Consider the following 17499-nt stretch of genomic DNA (forward strand, 5'->3'; position numbering starts at 1 on the left):
ACTCTGGTCTGGGACTTGGCCCTCACTTGGAACTTCCTCCTTGCTCTCCTTTTCTGAACCCATAGCTCCAATTGCTACCATCTTTCTTAGGTATAACCACCATGGCAAGGGCCCTGTCATCACTGAGAGCCACCCTTACTTCTGTCTGCCGTCCAGGTATTCATGGCTACATTCACAGCCCACCCTCATTCTAGTCCTATTTTCCTGGTACAAAAGAAATATAACATATTGGTAACTCCAGAAACAGACCATAAGCTGCTGGGCTTTGTACTTTTCTCAGGTGACTTTTAATCTGTTATCTTATTTTGATCCACAGAATATAGAGAAAAACAAACAAAAGCTACTTAGATGTATTTAATGTTGCCAGTCTGATGACATAGATGGCCTTTTCTGTCTTAGTTCTATGTATGTACTGATGAAGATCATATGGATCTTTTCTGAGTGTGGTATACTCCCCTTGTCTCTAAAGGAAACACTCCAGCTGCTTGTTTCATTTGTCCTTTCCTTCCTTTTGTGTGTATTTCATTGAGAGTGTGTGTCCCTGCAACATTCCTTTGTGTATGCTAAATGTTTAGTTTGTTTAATATGCAGAAATATAATTTATTGAAATCTCCTGTATTCTCTTCTTTTACCCCTTGTGTATCTCCAGGAATCTTGAAATCTGGTTATCTACATTATTTCCTTACACATTCCCAACTGCATAAGACTCTTAGACAAACTCCTGGCAAAAAATAGTAAAGGCACACTTAGGAAAATGAATCAACTTTGAAAGTATCAAGAGGTGGATGGGTATAGCTCAGTGGTAGAGCACATGCTTAGCAAGCACAAAGTCCTGGGTTCAATACCCAGTACCTCCATTAAAAAAAAAAGTTCAAAACATTATTGAATGATATTGTAATAACAAAGACATCAGGGATTGTTTTTTCAGCTAAGGTATAAACATTAATCAGTTGAATGTTGCGGGGAAGAGTAAAACTTTGAAGTATACTCTTGAAAGAGTAAGTCAAAGTTTTCTGAGGAGAAATTTAGAATAGCACTGAAGTTAAAAAAAAAAAACTCCCGTAGAATACACATATGCCATATATAGTAGTAGTGTAGAGTATGAAGGAAGAATGTGCAATGACCTCAGTGAACGAAACGACTGTTAACTCTTTCACGTACTGCTCAGACTGCCAAACGTGCCTTCAGACTCCTTTAAGTGCTAACAATAGAATAAAATTACAAATTGTCTTAGGTTAGAGATGCAAATGTGGTATAAATAAATAGTTCTTTAGGTACGTTGTTCTTTCTGTTTGTGCCAAAAATATTGCGGGCGCCTATTCTCTGCCTGCACCAAAACCCCTAATTCTAATGTATTTCCTCAAAGCAATTCTCAGCATCTTGTTCTTTGATGCCATTTCCTTCTGTCCATTTCTGGCCCGAGGCTCATGCTGTTCTCTGCTTGGCTGGCTAAACATGTTGAATTGGTTATTTTTTGTGTATTATGTATGATGTGTCATCAGAATGCTTCTTTATTTTTGTCTCCTATTACCCTTTAAATGTTTTTAATGAAAGAATGTTTTTCACTGCTGCCAAAAACTTAACAGTCCTGTGACATTCTGCTTCCTTTTAGAAATAGTCCTATGTCACCTTAAGTTACTGAAACCACTTTATTTCAACATAGAATATCCAAGCCTTTGGAATAACAAACTCCAGTCTCCACTTAGAGTTAAATCTCTCCTTCCCCAACCGGGGCCCTTTCCAGGAGGATCACTTTCCTTCAGGGAAGGCACTGTGGTTGGCTTCTTCATGCTTTCCTCTTTGTCTCCTAGCTTGCTAACCCTGACTTCTGGCCCCCTGGAGTTAGAGTGCAAGGATTGAAAAAAAAAAAAGGGGGCAGAAGGAAATTTTTACTTGGTTTGGTAACATCATATTCTGGCTTTTCACTCTCAGAGTCAGGTAGGCCCAGAGAAGGAAACTTTCGAAGAATATTTGAGGATTCCTATCACTGGGGACATCTTGTCTGTAGTCCTCGATTCATGCCGATTCATCTCTGTTCCAGGGGTTAACTTGGAAGTCAATCTGCACCACCTAGAAAGCTGTCTTCATACACCTTTAGCAACTAGAGTCTGTTTGCACCCGTGGAAAGGCCCTAAGACGACCCCTTGCTCTCCCTTGCTCCTGGCCTGGTTTACAGCTCTGGTCTACAGGGAACATTCACATCATTTGAATGTTAGGAGCGGAGCTGTGAATTTCCTGATTCAGTGCCAAAACTGTTTGTCAGCCCAACTCTCATTCTACAGACAGATATCCTAAGAGGGAGTCAGACTTCAGTCCACTCTGACCTCCCATCCATCCTGCTGACATCTGGTATCAAGTTCTCTAAGAAGCCACTTTTCTCACAAAGCTGGAGGTGAGTGGGTAGGGCTCCTCTGCTCCACCTACTCCAAACGCACACTCTGAGTTTCAGCACTGCAGAATTCCTCCTCACAAAATCCTCTTCCCTTGCCAGACTCTGACCCCCTTTAATAACATGGACCTAACTAAGGGGTTTAAGAATTGTGGAAGTGGTTTGCTATTCTTTGAACATGCCAAGGACACTTATGTCTACTATTTTCTTTGTAAAGTCAGTATTTTAATTTGGAACTTCACTTCAGTGTGCAGCATCTCATATTTGATGGCCTTAGGGGGGAACTTTGACTATACTATCCTGTTACAGAACATTATCAGCTTTATTAGAGCATAGAGTTCTCTTATTTTTCTTTAAAAAAAAAACATAGACTAAAAATAGAATGAACATTTTTGTAGGCTAAAAATAGAATGAACCTTTTTTTCTACTAATTAATTTTGAGAAATTTCTCTAATAATTCAAATAGTCTTAAGAGTTGAACCTTCTACCTCACCCAGGCCTTCTTTGCTCTAGAGAAGGGGGTTCACTCATTGACAGGGCATCTCAGTCCTTAAGCTCTAATTGTTGAGAACTCCTTCTTTCCAGTGAACCAAACTTTGCCTCCCATAACTTTACCCCACTGATCCTGATAACACAGAATACATCTCCTTACATTCATATTCAGCCTTTCCTTCCCACATTCCCAGTTGCTTCCACCCTCCTGAAACACCTTCACCTTCCTGTTGCTATCCTTCACTTTTCAAACTAAAGAGAAAGAACATCTGTGATGTTCATTCTCTCAAGTTTTCTGTATCCTTCTTCCCCTAGTTTGTTAGGTAAAGCTAATATAGATATAATATTTTGATCTCCTTAAGTAGATGGTACGTATGTAAACACAAACACCAAAAGCAAACTCAAAAAGATGTCATTCAAACTGACTGAGGGGTTATGTCTTCTGGCAGGTGGCACAGTTAATATTGCATGTGCCAACAGTCTGTGTGTATTTAGAGCGGTGTATCATTTAAATGTTGCACCCATGAGAATACATGTCAGTCTTTAGCTGGTCCAATATAATGCATGCAATATTAGGCGGCAAATATTCTCACAGAACTCATGAATCATCTGATGTTACATATTCCCTCTGAAAGGATAAATACAAAGGAGGCATTTTCCTACCTCTGCCTTCAAAAATAGCTAACACTAGTATATCACATACTAAGTGCCACGTGGTGGGTGCTGATTGCTTTACATGGAGTATTTCATACAGTCCTCATAACAACCCCATGAAGTAGGCACCTTTATGGGTCTCTATTTTCCAGATGAGAACAGTGAGACTTAAACAGGGTAAGTAATTTCCTCAAGGGTAGAAAGCTAGTAAGTGCTGGAGCAGGGGGAGTTGAACCCAGGGAGTCTTGTATCAAGGATCTTAATTGAATACATATTGCACTACACTTGCATTGAAATTATTTTGGAAGAACATCTGTTCAAAAAAGATTTGAATCCAAGCAAACTAAATAGGAGATGTTAGAAATTTTGGAAAAGGTCACTGAAATTTTGATAACATTTGGATTAATCAATACTGGCACTTTGCCATTTGTCACAGGAACAAGTAGGCGCCAGTGCATAGGGAATACATCCCACATAGATGCACTCCTCTCTATGAAGATGAGACACAGGGCACTCTGTATTCAAGTCAGCTGAAAAGCCCAGAGGAGCTGGGGGCTTTCTCCACTTACCATAAAACATCTTTCATGTCAATTAGATGTTGACTTAGCCACATAGCTTGTTAATGAAGCTGCTTAGTTAGCTTCCTTGTTAAACTGGTAACCAATTTAACTGGCAGGAAACACTTGACATTTTAAAAAAGGAATGGTCATCTGAGGCTTACCTAGAACAAAGAAGTGAATTCTAAAGCAATGCAAATAGCCCTAGAAGCCAAGGAAGTTTAAAGTGATTTATATTTTGAAGTTTAAACTGTTTAATACCATAAACCTTAAAAGCTAAAAAATTCTCTTGGTTGAAATCCTGCTTACACATGCACAGTAGAGTCTCCAGCTGACACGTTATTTCAACTCCTTCGACTCGCATCTTCTCTAACCACACGTGATCAGTAAATATTCATCACAGACATACACTCTACCATAAGTGGATTCTAATAAAAGCCAACAGGAATAAATAGCATTTCTTTTGCCTTTTAAATCACTGATTAGAATTTCTACAAAGCAGAGGCCCATGAAGGGGCACATGGATAGAAGAAAGCACCAGACATTCTCCACTTTTCCATTTGCTCAGGTCAGAATCTTTGGAGTGATTGTTGACTCTCCCCCATCTCTTACACCCCACACCTGAAATGTCAGCACTAACTTTAAAATACATCCAGCGTCTGACCACTCCTTACAACCTCCACTGGTACCATCCAGGGCTAACCCATAATACTCTCTTTCCTGGATTATTGCTATAGTCTCATAGTTTCCCTAGTTCATCCTTCCTCCTTTACTCTATTCTCAATATGGCAGCCAAGATTATCCTACTAAAACCTAAGTCAGATTATGTCATGTAGTCCTCTGTTTAAAACTCTTGTCATGACTTCTCATTTCAAAACAGGAAATGACACACAAGGCCCTACAAAATCTGCTGTTTTCACCACTCTGTATGTCTCTGATTTCACCTCTGCTGGTCTCTCCCTCTCACTTTGCTCCAACCACACTGGCCTCTTTGCTGTTCTTTGAACAGATCAGTTATACCCTCACCTCAGGACTTTTATGCTTGCTGATCCTCTGCCTGAAACACAGTACTCCAGATAACAGCATGAGCCTACTTCATTTCCTTCAGGCCTTACTCAAATATCATAGGATCACTGTTTGGTTATGCTCAATCTCTCTCTCTCTCTCTAAAATTTTTTATCCCCCTATCCTCCCCTTAGGTTTATACCTATGTAACATAATAAGTATTTTATTTAATTATTTTGTTTGTCTGATTCTCCCCACTAGAATTTACCTCCATCTAAAGAAAAGGTTATTGTTTTTTTCACTAAGACATCCCTTTAATTAGGAAATTTGGTTATCTTCACCAAACTTTTTGGTCATGTCCTAAGATGTAGCCCTTCTCACGTGTCAGTTACATGTGGTGAGAGACCCACATAGGTAGACCCATCCCTGTCACCCCCAGTACGTACACACCAACATGCAGGCCAAGACACATTTGGCAAAACAGATAGGGTTAATCAACATTTACAAACAAATCAATTTTTCTAAACAGAGAGAAGATTTGTAACATGTAAGTAAATGATTTACACTTAAGTCAGTGGAAGTGTGAGGATTTTAAACTACTTTGATTCCCCAAATGAGAAAAGTTGTAGAAAATTATGCATGAGTCCTAAAGAGGGCCCAAAATGTATTTGCAAGATTTAAAAATTAAGACCCAAGAAGAAAAAGATAATGGAAATTGGGATGAGTTAGAGTTGGAGAAGAGAAAGTTGAAAGTTAATTTACCATTTATTATGAGACGGCAAGCAGGTTTAGGAAATAGCAGTTTCTACTAACTAATCTCTAGGGACACTTCTAGCTCTAAAAAGTCTTCAGTTTACAAATTTTCTGACAGTAGAAGCTGGTCAATATTGGAAGAAGTTTCTTCATAGGGATGTAGAATCACTTTATCTAGAGATCTTTACATATAGAACAAATGCCTCCCTTGAGATGATTTAGATACAATTAAGTAGTCTGGGGCTTAAGGAGAATTTTAAGGTCATTTTTGTTTTAGTCTCTTAATAAAACAGTCCCTCTCTCATATTCCCTGGAACCTGCCTTTTTAAAGTGAGTCTTAAGTCTTCTTCCACCAAGTGGAGTTTTTAGAATTCTGTTACAATGCCTTCTTATCTAAAAAATGGAGGAGTGTCAATTTCTTTAGACAGAAATAAGCTGTATTATTCTGCTCACCAAGAATAGTGCAGAGAACCAAGACTAATAAGTCCATTACTGAAAAAGTAGCCAAGTAACGATCCATTGCTTAAATAGTTCCATCAATGCAATAAACATACATAGACATCAAAATAAGAGATAACATCTTGTAGCTAGAACTTCTCATCGTGGCTTTGCCATTGACCATTTATCTTATTTTGTCTTACATTAACTATCAGACTAAACTTTTGTTCCTAAAACAATAAACTTCTTTTAAAAAGTTTTATTCTATCTTTGAAGGAAATCTCTTTGTGAGAAAGCCTAAGAGTTGTGACTGACAATGGAAGCCAGCATGTTACACTGGAAAGAATGTGAGTTTGGACCTCACACTGACCTGGGAGTCCTGCCTTTGCCTGTTGTTACTCATATGATTCATCCTCTCCTAGCCTTACTTTCCTTGGTTGTAAAATGGTAAAAATGCTAGCTACTGTTTCAAGATTATGGATATTATGTTTATAAAATCAAATGCCACGTAGCACAACAGATTATTCTTGTTATTGTGAGAAGAGTCCATGACGCCTTAAAAGGTGTCAGAGACCTGGCAGAACCTTTTGTTCAAGAGGCAACTGCACAGGCAGGCTGCTGACCCAGGATAAAAATAGGAGGGTGCATTGCCTTTGAAGTGGCATTAGCAGCGCACGCCTCAGATATTGCTGTGCCAGCCACTGCCCCCTCCCAGCAGAACGCAGGCAGCAGGGCTGGCCAGAAACATCGCCGCTGACCTCATCTCTCTGCTAGCTCTGGGTGTGCCAAAGTATAGGCTTCTTGATCTTTTTTAACCTTCTGTTACAGAAGAATAAAAATAACCATATTCAGTTTAAGGCCCTGAAGGCTGATGTCAGGGAGGATTCTGTGCATCTACTTCTGTGGACCCTTCCATCTTAGAAGCAATAATAACAATAACTGAAATGTATAGAACTTGTACTATGCACTAGTCACAGTTCTAAGTTATTTTTTGTCTATTAACTCATTTAATCCCACCAACAATCCTACAATCCCCAATTTCTGCAAATAAGGAAACTGAGGCATAGAAATTAGGTAATTTACCTAGTCACACAACTCGTGTTTGTGTAGGGAAATTGAAGAATTAAGACCATAGATAATAAAATTTTATCTAAATAATGTATTTTAAGGCATATATCTGTTAGTGTAAAGAAATTACTACAGCAGCAATTTCTACCCTCTCACCTTTCTTTATCCTCAAAAAAGAATTATGTCATTCTAAAAATGATAACCTGTGAAAACACCCCTATTAATATTCAGTGTTCTATTTAAATAGCAGGAATTGCCATTTTAATTTGTTGTAATTCTTGAGAAAAAGCCTTACTTAAGTATATTTTTATGAAAGTCTACTTTAACTGGTTTGAACATAGAAATAACACCTTTCTTTCCTGAAACAAATCCAGGCAACCATCTTCTCTGTTCCTCATTCACAGAAAGAAAAGTTACCATGAATGTGCATTTATCCCTAGAAGGAAAGTGGAGATAAGAGAGATTTTTTATAGCTTACGTGCCTGCTATTTGAAGAAGAGCTAATACCCTTTAAACCAACTCGTTTCCCAACTAGAATGGCTTTTGCTGTCTTAGAGGAAAATTTGATCAGTTAAGATATTAAGAACAATTCTTAAGATATGTGTGGGTGCTGTGGAACTACCTTGCTTAGGTCCTTTGCATTCTCCAGATCTCCTACTGGCAGGTTTTTAAGCAATCCTTCTGTCACAACTCATAACTAATTTTTTTTTTTTAAACTGGAAAATCCAAGCTGGTTAATGGTAATGATGGAGACAAATCAACAACTATACAAAATGTGACAACATTATTTCATAAAGATGCAGAGAATACAGTATGAGGAAAATGACTTACTTTTTTACTCTTTGTAACTGTTTTCCATCCATTATGTTTCTAAGCTTATTAAATAGATCCTTTGACTCATAACCTGGGCCCTAGGGAAAATGTTTAAACCTACTGTTCTTGGGAAATTTAAGATTTCCTGCCAAATCATATTTATGTTTCCTTCATTAAAAACATGGCCCCAGAGTGGTGTTTAAAATTAGGACTAAAAAATATATAACTCTTCATCTGGGGAATCACCAACTTGCTTTCTTAAGTGCAGAGTAGATAAAAATTTTGCTTAATTGCCTTGCCATCTCTCTCTGGTACAACTAGCACATTTTATTTAACGATATCTTTCTTGTCTGAGGGAATTTACACAATAATTTCGTACATGTCATTTCATTTTAGAGATACAAGAATTCCATAAAGTATAAGGGATTCTCAAATAACTAATTGTTTTTCAAATGAACAGATAATGAACAACTAAGGGGGAAAACAGATTAAAGAGGAGTATACAGTGATAGTCCTGCTGGTGTGCTTCTCAAATGCAAATGGGAAAAACAGAAACATCTTTTATCAGAAGTGTCCCAAGACACATTTCTTCAAAATAAGAAGCACTTACTGCACTTGAAAATACTAATCCCAGGTATATGTGTAATCCCATTAATGGTTCAAGGGGACGTCTCATGAGGTATTAGGATAGTGTGTCTACTTAATCAAACTTTTAAAATTAGAGAGCAAATATTTAACTTTGCCCATGGCATTAGCTGTTATTACAGCTTTTCCTATTGGTATAGATTTCTTATTGCACTTACAAAACAGCAATATATAATCATCTAGACATAACATTGCATATTAATACTATAGCAAATTTTGCTACGTGGGCCACACATTTATTCAAAAAGATCTCATTCCTTATTATTTCCCTGACCACTCCTCATTCCCAAATTCACCTTCATTTTGATATGATGTTAGGTAGTTATTGACTATCCAGTCACTAAACAATTGTTTCACTTTCAGTATTGATTCATTCAAATGCATAGATGAATTAGCAAAAAATCTTTATGAATCAGCTACAAACACTTCATCAACCCTCTAAGCCACTTTGAATATGTAGGCTTGGCCTAATATAAAAGATAAATTCTTCTTGAGGTACTAAAATGTCTAGGCCCTCAAAAATATACATTTGAGATTGAGAGAAGAGATCCTTCAGTAATATGCATGTCTGAAGTTCTTAAGCAACTATCCATTAAAAAAAGAAAAATGCTAGGGAAGGGATGGAAACAAAACATCCAGAGCTTATCTATTTGTAAAAAGATTCCTTACTTACACCAGTGAAAAAGTTCCCCTCAGATCTGTATCTGTTTCTTAAATATTTTGAGATACTTTCTGATAGTGGTGTGCATATTTTTCAGTTAATGGTTGTTCCCCTCATTCCATCCTTGTTCTTAATCTTGCTTCTTTCAGTATTGGTAAATTTAATGAAGATAAATTCCTTTTAAAATGTAAGTAGTAGATCAGTGATCATTGACCACATAATCACACACACCAGTGATCTAGGCTAGAGCTTTTGTGTGTTTTAGCTAGGAGGAAACTTATCTCCCAATTCTTTCATTTAAAGGGCCTGAAGGAGGGGAGGGGAGGGGGAACATCCCCTACAGTTTAACACTGGGTCAGATAGTCCCAGATGAAATGCAACTTTGATGTTACAACTAGTTGTCTAGACCAGTATATTATTTTTTTGCAAAAAATGAAGTCTAGATGAGACAGAATAAATTCTGACAATGTAATGCATCCCCATGGTACATTGATAATTAAACATCTATGCACCATTCACAAAACAGGATGTTGCCTTTGACCATGGTTGATAGTGCTAGGTAGTATATTACAGAAGTTGGGGGGGGGGGTGCAGAATGACAACACAACAGAAGTTGAATAGTGAAAGCAAAGAAGATAAATACTAAATGTCTTTTTGTAAAAGATTGCTTTCTGTATAAATGCACAATACATTTGACATAATTTTATAAAATGAAACACGTGCATTTTAACAGCAAAGGATGAAGATCTAATAATTCAGGTGAAGCGACAGGCAAAAGATACTAGAAGTTCTGCTTTACAGCATTGCAAGCCCTTTTCTTACTTTACTCCAGGGTGCCTAATGGCTGTCCCAGGACTAGAGATGTCTCTGAGTTTCAGAATGTTCCCCATCCTCAAGAAGTATCTGCATGTGTTTCAAGAATAGTTGGGAAGAATTATGACCACACTTTTCAGACACTGGAATCAAAGTAAATCTTCTAGTCAGGGCTTCAAGGAAAGAAAAATTATTCTCTAACTTCCTAAGCTCTGCTTTTTCTCTCAGAAAAGTTATGTCTTTGATTGTAAGCTATTTTTCCTTCAAATATTCTGGAATTGAAGTGGTAAGGAACAAACAAATTTTGTCTTGTTGGGTTTTAAACTGATCATGGTTTTCAAAAAGCATTAAACTGCATCAAAATACTCACAAAACTTAAAAACCTAAATGTGTTTAAGGAGATTTTATACATAGAAGTATAAAATCTTGGAGATGGAAGGCATTTTAGAGATCCTGCAGTCACGCTTCAATGAGGTACAGGAGTTCCTTTTACAACACACCTGATAGGGATTGCAATGAAAAAAGCACAGGATATGAAAACAGATAAAACTTGGATTCAGCTGATGAGTCTCCTGCCCTCTGGCTGGGTGACTTTCGGCAATTTTCTTAACCTCTCTGAGCTTCAGTTTCCTTATCAATTAAAAAAAATTGAGGATAATTTCCACCAAATAAAGTTGTTGTGAGAATTAAATTAAATACACATATTAAAGCCCTTAACACTGTTAATATATCTAGTATATATGTTAGTTCCTTCTCCATCCCTTTCCTGCAAGTTTTTGAAGTTTTCTTAAGTTAAACTGAAATGTACTGTCTTGTAAAGACTAAATGGCTGTTAGTCCTGTTTTTTTGTTTTTGTTTTTTCCACCAGTGAAGACCTTTACTCTCTTAACTACACCAAAGCTCCTCAAATATCCAGCTCTCCTATCTCCTTTTAGTCTTTTCTCCTCCTACTGCTAAATATACAAACGTATATCTCATATTACAGAACTTCCAGACATATCACCATCCTTTGTTTTAGAAATAAACTTTAGTGCATCAAAAGTCTGAAAATAATACTCTTGTTGGGATCAAAGCTGCTACTCATTGGGTTTACCTATCCCTTTGTTCTGTACACTCTTCTAATGTTTAAAATCAGCCTCTGACTGATTTGGCATTTTGTCAATCCATCATACAATTTGATCGTTTTAATGTTAAGGAGAAACAAAAATACTGGGGTCTTTCCCTGTGATCCATAAAGTACACAGACTTCTTTTTAGTTTTGAAGATTTTACAGTCATGTTTGTTTTCATTTTTAAAAGCTAATTAGCATTCAAAGTTCAAAATTCTCCTTTAGCTTAGATACCAAAATAAGAATGTTTTGATTACTGCCAGAGAGATGTAAGTTTGTTATTAGTTAGAGCATTTTTGATTGGAGATAAGAGATTCTACTGCCCTACGGCCAAGGGAAGTCATGCAATCCCTTTCCCTAGGGATAAGAAAAATCAGCAGAGGAACTTTGTACCATCTCTTCTCTAGATGATAAAGATGTAGCATTCTATTCCTAGAAATATTTATTCTCAGCCTCGATGAGAAGCAGGGGGTCAGATAAACTCACATCTCAAGACCCTCTTTATTCTTCTATTTGAAAAATAAATTTAAAAGACTGTTCAAAACAAATTATTTGCAGCACGTTTTAGAATGGCTGCCTGTGAAGCACTGCAGCAGGAGAGTTTGCTGCCATCTCGTGGGCCTTTAGAGTAAAGTCAAGATCAGAGCTTTAGGTCCTGTTCCTATCTCAAGACAAGGCAGCAAGAGCTTTTGCAAGCAGGTGCTGTTTACAAGTCTGGCTGTCCCTGACTGGATGAACTAGGAACTATTTATGGGTTTTAAAGAATAAAGTTGACCTCAGTGTTTTGTGTGTTAGAAAAGTGGTTTTCAAAGTGTTGGTTCACAACCCATTAGCATCAGAATCACCTGGGGTGTATGTTACGAAAACAACTAGGCCCCACCCAGAGATACTAAATCAGAATTTCCCTGGGAGCAAGGGGAAATCTTAATTTTCTCCTGGGAACAAAATTTGGAAAACTGTCAGGATACTGTGAAGGCAATAGTTTGCTAATACTAAATCACTGTATGTAAATGAAATAGTATTAATTGGTGAATTGAAGTGTAAAATTAAAATAAAAAGTTCTAGGTGATATATTTTACTTTGCTCTCTATTTCAATAATACCACCCAAAATGAATTGTGACATTTTGCTGGATATTTCATAATGTAGAATTCAAAATCTATTTAGCCCATGTTGGGTTTATATGAAGAATTATAATTGGCACCATCTGATAAGCATTAACAACTAGTCCAGTGGGCCAGACTATCAATAAACTCTGAGTGTGATGAAAAAATAAAACCTCTAACTGTGTTAGAGTTGGTATACTTTAAATTAGTCTTTTATTTGTATCAGTCCAGCCTATTCCATAGTGATTTTTAGATCTAGAAGATGGTTTTGTAAACACTTCTTTATCAATCTGAGATATGCTAGCAGAAAAAAGAATGAATCCAATGCAAGAAAGAGACCTAGTTGTTTTTTTACTTTTTAAGGAAAAAGGTAATTAAATGGCACAAGAGGAAAACTAAACTGTATCAATTTAAGTGTTTTTGAAACAAAAGCAATTTTGGATTCAGATAAAATTTTCAGAATCTCAGCTTGTTGTGATTTTTCTCTCTTCAAGATCAGTCCTGACTTCTAACTCAGAAGGATTTTAGAAGTATCAGAAAACCCATAAAAATTCCCTGGGTTTGAAAGGCAGCTGGAATTTTAGGTTCCTCCCTACATCAGTCACTCAGCTTCTGAGAATTGTTTTTCTGCACTTGCCCTGTGAGCTGGGAGTTTGGTCCGTTCAGAGGGAGATTTCTCTCTTTCTGGTTTTGGAAACTGATCATGCGTCTCAGGCAAGGGGATCAATTACTCTAAAAAAGCCAGGTTGCTGACCCTTTGTCCTGGGACAGTGTTGGGGAAGAGGGGTAAGAACAGCTGTCTTCTGTGCCTTCAGAGGCCAGCCAGGTTCTGTCAGAGCCCCAACTGTTGCAGGCCTGATCTGGGGTAGCCTTGGGGATTGGATTGACAACTGTTCCACTTTCTGCGTGATAGGCCTGGTTAAGCTTCAACTGCCCCACTAGAACCCTGCTCAGGATACCAATTATCCTATTTTGAGAGTATATTTCATTTACAAGCATTTCCCCATAACAATTCTCTGTGTTACCAAGTGTGCCACATGTATTCTATTTAATATTGGTACTTTGAATTGAACACAGCCCCTTTGTAGTAAGAGTCTCAAAGCTGATATTGTTTCTTTTGTAAAAAATATTGTACCAGTCTTTTTGAATCCTGGTCTCATCTTTATATACTACTACAACAATGCTAGTATAATAGATGAAGACAAAGAAGAAAAAAATTGACCAACAGGCTGAATACAGAGGAATATAGACATAAATTTTCAGTAAGACGAAAACAATAAACCAAGATCTCTCAGTAAAAGATCCTGTGGATAGATTATTCCTTGTGTCAATATGAGATTTATACAGACAGTGCTTCTGCTTTTTCTGTTTTAGTTCTGTTATTAGATCCTTCAAACTGGGATTTATATTAACAGAGAAAACAAAAAACTTGTTTACCATGTATGTCGTCTTCCTTGCAAGTTATGAAATAGTAGCTATTGTTTACTGAGTGCTCTTTACAAGAATATTAATAGCTAACATATGTTGCATGCTTTCTATGTGCCAGGCACAATTCTATACACATAACACATACTGCTTTGTTTAATCTTCACAACTTGCGAGTTACGTCTGTTATTTCCTCCATTTCACAGCAGAGGGTACTGAGGCACGGAGAGGCTGAATCATTTGCCTAAAGTCTCCCAACCAGCAAAAGGCAACCTGGGATTTAGCTGCAGGCAATTTGGCCCAAGTCCACGTGCTCACCCACTATAAAGTGTTGCCTCTGTGAGCTTGGTGTTTACATGCATTGTCTCACCTAACCATAGGTGAACTTCATTTGAGAAGTGGTTACCTTTTGTGTCCCCTAAACCAAATCATGTTTTTTTTTTTAATTTAAATATTTGTAGATACATATTTCTGCATTATTGTAGAATTGCAAATTTGAGGACTTCCTCCTCATCACTATTCTTTTTACCTTAATTTACCTGGTGTACATTAGCACAGCTGTAGTAATATATGATGCTAGTTGGCAAGAAGTGGGTGTTTGGGGAGTTTGGTCTAATGCATCACGAGTATTCATTTAATGGTAACTAGCAAAATGTTAGGATCCCCCACCATTTGAGTCTATACTATACGCAAATAGGCTGACAGAAATAAAAACTATAGCTTTTCCCTTCCCCTTGTACATGTTTATAAGTGTCTATCATTTGGGGCTACCAAAGTCTAAGAAGTTTTTAACATTTCTTGCTTTGATTTAGAAGGTTTAAAGTAACTATTGAGTTATTTCTGAGACAGTCTGTAAAGTTTATGGCCTTTGATGCACAATTCCTTTCATATGTGACCTCTGTCTTCTTGTGATCAGGGGAGGTAAAGTAGCCTAGTGATTAGAGAATGGCTCTGGAGTCTGACTGTTAGTCCTATCACTTTAGACAAGTTCCTTAACTTTTCTTTACTATAGTGTTTCTCATCTGTAAAGTAGAATGATAATGGTACCTTCTTCATATGCTAGTCATTTTGTGATGACTAAAAAGTTAACATTTGTTAAGTACTTGTTTAGTATTTAGGCACCCAACATAGAGTAAGCCCTCATGATTATCACTATATTGGTGGCTCTGTGATTTTAAATTAAGGCAGTGAGGCTCTGCAAATACAATGAGGGGCTCTACAAGTAACTTAGAAGTTAACATCTTCTCTCCTTGATGTTAGTGATGGGAATGTTCAAATCCCATGTTTAGAATCCACTACACTAGTTCCTCAGATGTTTTCAAAATAACAATGAGATATAGTTTAAGGGGAAAAAAAAACTACTGGGAAAAAATAAGGTATAAAAATGTTCTTTCTGGGAAGTCTTTGACAAAAATAACTGTTGAGAAACCTTCCATTGAGCACATTGTGAGAGGAGAGATTTGCGGCTGGAAAGATTTGTGGCCTCGTGCATGTCCTGGATGGATGTAACTCAGCCAGGAGAGACTTCATGGAACTCTAAGATTCCAGTGACAACTACTTTTCAGATATATTTTGAAACACTGAAACCTTGTGACTTGCTCAGTATTATTCTGCTTAGAATTATTCTTGTTGAAATGTCTCCAGTTATTCTGGGTTTAGTAGCAAGCCAAGCTGGGTGCTGATGCACTACTTGATAAGAAAGTTCCCTGAATTACCTTTAGTCAGAAAGGCATGAAGCCAAGGCCAAGGGGAGCACATCCTTTTCTGTAGAGCCTTTCCTTTTGCTTTTTTTTTTTTTAATGACATTCCTCCCCACCCCAGCCCCTGAATATCAACTTTCCATCCTGAAATAAGAAAATGAAAGAATTTGGGGAACTCATACAAAATCACTGTCAAATCCATCAGTTCTACTTATAAAACAGATGCTTCTATTTCAGAGATTGGTTTTCACTTCAAACGTCCTATCATAGCATCTGACTTTATGAGCAATCTTACGAAAGTAGTGGAGTCCTTTCTAAAGTCACTAAACATGGTCAAAGCCATCCATAAAGCATATTCAGAGTAGGCTCTTGGTGGATAGTTTGGTGAACACACAATTACCAGGTCTCAGGGAGTAGGGTTCTGGGGTCTAATGAGACTGTGGAAACCATGTAGTACTGAAGGTTTCAATGTCAGACAAATATCTAGGTCCAACCCTAGCCCACTTCTTACAAGCTTAGTGATTGTCAGACAAGTTGTTTGCCTCTCTGAGCTTCAGATACCTTGTCTGCAAAATGGAAATAATACCTTCACTTCCAGGGTAATCCTGAGGAGTAAATGAAATCATAGTATAATTGGTTAAGGGTGTAGATCCATACTGAATCCAGGGTCCACTATTTAATACTGTGCAATCTTAGGTAATATATTCAGCCTCTTTGTGCCTCAGAATCTCATCTATAACCTATAAACTGAGGATAATGATGGTACCTATCTCATAGGGAGTACTGATTTTAAAACTTAACCTATAATGATTGCCAGAGGGGTGGGGGTGAGGGTGAGAAAAATGGGTGAAAGCGTTCAAAAGGTACACCTTCACCCATTTCAGTTATAAGTCCCAGGGATGTAATGTACAGCACGGCTCCTATAGTTAACAATACTGTATTGTATATTTGAAAGTTGCTAAGAGAGTAGATCTTAAAAGTTCACATCACAAGAAAAAGAAATTTGTAACTCTGTGTGATGATAGATGTTAGCTAGACTTATTGTGGTGATCAATTTGCAATATATACTAGTATTGAATCATTATGTTGTACACCTGTCAGTTATTATCTCCATTAAAAAAACAGAGCGCTAATCTATGAAGATACTTGGCACAATTTAGAGCCCACAGTTTATGCTCAGTCAACGTTAGCTATTGTTATAACTTACGGAAAGTATTTAACACAGTTCCTGGCTTTTAGTAGAAACTTAGTAAGCAACTCCCCACCCCACCTCCAGCCTTTTCCTCAGCTCTCACGGGGTTGTTTGAAAGGCTGCCATAGCTTCCATCCCCACACCTATTATCCTAATTTGGACCAGATCTTGACTAAAGGCCTTTGGGTAGTCTTGAAAACAGATTATTCCACCAAATAAGGATATCAAAGATTCCTAAGTTCTAAAATGTCTCCTGAAGAACAAAACAAAACACTATTGCTTTTTGATAGTTACTTCCAAGAAGAAAAATTTTCTCAGTTTATTCCTAAAATGTGCATTTCTTTTAAACTTAGAGCTAATTGCAGTTCTTTGTATCCATGAATAAATCATTAATAGTTATCAAGGAGCTCAAGAAGTAGGGGCTGTGAAAGCAGGATTCCTCCATGGTACATTTGAAGGTTATTATTATTTTAAGTATTATTATTTTTATTATTAGGTAGTGGAAAAAGGATAGGCTGGAAAGTAGGTCCTTGTGATTATTTTTATTAGGGACCCTGAATGTATATTTCACCAGTCATAAAGCACACGTTATTTAGATAAACATGTCAAGAATGAGGTATAAACAGAGGTAAACATGCGGAGCTTTACATTTAGAACCAAAAAATGAAAATTTAAGAAATC

The 17499-nt window shown here is 37.2% G+C and overlaps 1 protein-coding gene and 1 long non-coding RNA gene across 8 annotated transcripts in view; one reads left to right on the top strand and one right to left on the bottom strand.

The window, feature by feature from the left end:
• LOC105067132 (uncharacterized) overlaps positions 1-17499 on the top strand; it is a 280700-nt gene that overhangs the window by 101072 nt on the left and 162129 nt on the right. The gene's annotated exons all lie outside the window — the stretch shown is intronic.
• The window catches only part of SYNPO2 (synaptopodin 2), a 156533-nt gene that overhangs the window by 3724 nt on the left and 135310 nt on the right, over positions 1-17499 (bottom strand). The window lies entirely within an intron of this gene.

The sequence above is a fragment of the Camelus bactrianus genome, chromosome 2, assembly GCF_048773025.1.
Source record: "Camelus bactrianus isolate YW-2024 breed Bactrian camel chromosome 2, ASM4877302v1, whole genome shotgun sequence".
Taxonomy (NCBI): Eukaryota; Metazoa; Chordata; class Mammalia; order Artiodactyla; family Camelidae; genus Camelus; species Camelus bactrianus.